Raw genomic sequence first — 1,788 nt, forward strand, 5'->3', positions numbered from 1 at the left:
TTAAGATATTGCAATGATTTCTTTTAGTGAATCAGTTCTTTGATGATTCGTTCTTTTAATGAGTCATTCTTTTGTTAAAAGAATTAACTTGATGAGTTGGTGACTCTACGGTCATTGGTGTCTGCGAATTAGAGTGCACTCAAAGTGTTAAGCGAATGTTCTACCGTGCGATACTTAAATATATTCAAATTTCATAATAACTTGACAAAAAGTCAAATTGGATAGAAATATTTGATTGAGGTTGAGTGATATATTATACATATGGGAAACTTACGGTATAAACGAACAAATCACTCATTCAACTGAGTCGGTTCAATACTTTCACTAAAAAGAGTCGTTCAAAATAACGAATCATTCGCCAACGACAAAATACTAAAAGCTAGTCACATCAGTTCTATTTTGCATCTATTGAGTTACCTATCAAAGTTAAAACCATTTTGGACGCGCAGTTGTTATGTAACAATAACATTCGTTTGAGTGAGTCGATGTGAGTGGTTTTTGTGAAAATGGATAAAATCGAGTATCGCTCTGTTGGCGCAGTTTAGGCGCAATAAATGCAAGTTTTGGTACCAATTAGTTACTGTAGATTTTAATTGGATACATCATTATACGCCAGAAACAAAAAAACAGTCCAAACAATGGACTGCTGCTTCGTGAACCATTCTTTTGCAGAGCAACAGGCCGAGTACTATTTCGACGATTGCAGAGATGGGAACATCGCTGAGAGAAGAGTGTAGAGTTACAAGGAGACTATGTTGAAAAAGTTAAAAGGAAAAATTCAGAAAAAATGGCTCGTATCTTTGTTAGATTGGAAACTTTTCAGACCAAACTATTATTTATACGACGAGGAATCAACAATAAATTGTATTCCTGTCCTTATGAAAACGGTGCTTAAATATTAAGTTATAACTTACTACTTCGTATATTCGTAAAAGAATAAATTATGAAATAGTATGAAGGATGACGACGAAATCGACAACTGATAACAAATATCACAAACTATATCCATTGAACTACATAGGGTAGTTTTGTGTCAGTGAGATAACTCCGTTTTATGAAGAACCGCCATCTTTCACAGTATATCTAATTGTTGTGGGTAAGAACAAAATCATAAGTTTATTTTATATTCTCTTTAAATAACATTAATTGCATTTCTGATCTAATTAGACTAGCAGTTCAAAAATAATTAACAGAAGTAGTACTAAAAAAAACCTAGTATATTTCATGTATTTATGGCAAAAATAATAATTATTTAAGGACGTACCAAAATCCTCATTACTATAAGTATCATTATTTTGGGAAATATGCACTATTACACATCTTTATGCCGTTGTTTTTGAAGGAAAATTTGGTGTTGGACTTGATAGAGATACTAACTATTATTGTATGTAAATTATTGATGGTTTTTCCGTCTACATAGCTCTTGCTATTGTCAATCTTCTTACTAAGAAGGTAAATTATGTCATTAATTGAATTTGTAGACTTGATGTTAAACCTTATTAATTTGAAATCAAATGTTGACTTATTGCTGTCAGAGGACAAAACTCACTTTTCCCATTAATGATTAAATAATTTCATTTTTTTACAATTGGGCAATTTAAAAAGAACCCTGTCAAAGGATGGGTAACCCCGTGTAAGCTGTTAAATACATTTAAAATTTAATAGTTTAAGAATATTCAATAAAAAAATATGTATTTACCTTGCAAATTATGCAATTTCACTTAAAAACGAATATTTAGCAAATGAGGGTTGATAGTAAACACTCATAGGTATCGTTAATATGTATAA

The 1,788-nt window shown here is 31.0% G+C and overlaps 1 protein-coding gene across 4 annotated transcripts in view; it reads left to right on the forward strand.

Annotated features, from left to right (window-relative positions):
- The first annotated feature begins 309 nt into the window (after positions 1–309).
- The window catches only part of sav (scaffold protein salvador), a 66,169-nt gene continuing 64,690 nt past the window's right edge, over positions 310–1,788 (forward strand). For 2 of the 4 annotated variants that reach the window (XM_071887300.1, XM_040709004.2), the window contains exon 1: positions 310–1,096. The gene's annotated coding sequence lies outside the window, so the exon portion shown is untranslated. The remainder of the gene's footprint in view (positions 1,097–1,788) is intronic. The other 2 variants (XM_040709003.2, XM_040709005.2) reach the window with 2 other exon arrangements.

The sequence above is a fragment of the Lepeophtheirus salmonis genome, chromosome 3 (assembly GCF_016086655.4).
Source record: "Lepeophtheirus salmonis chromosome 3, UVic_Lsal_1.4, whole genome shotgun sequence".
Taxonomy (NCBI): Eukaryota; Metazoa; Arthropoda; class Copepoda; order Siphonostomatoida; family Caligidae; genus Lepeophtheirus; species Lepeophtheirus salmonis.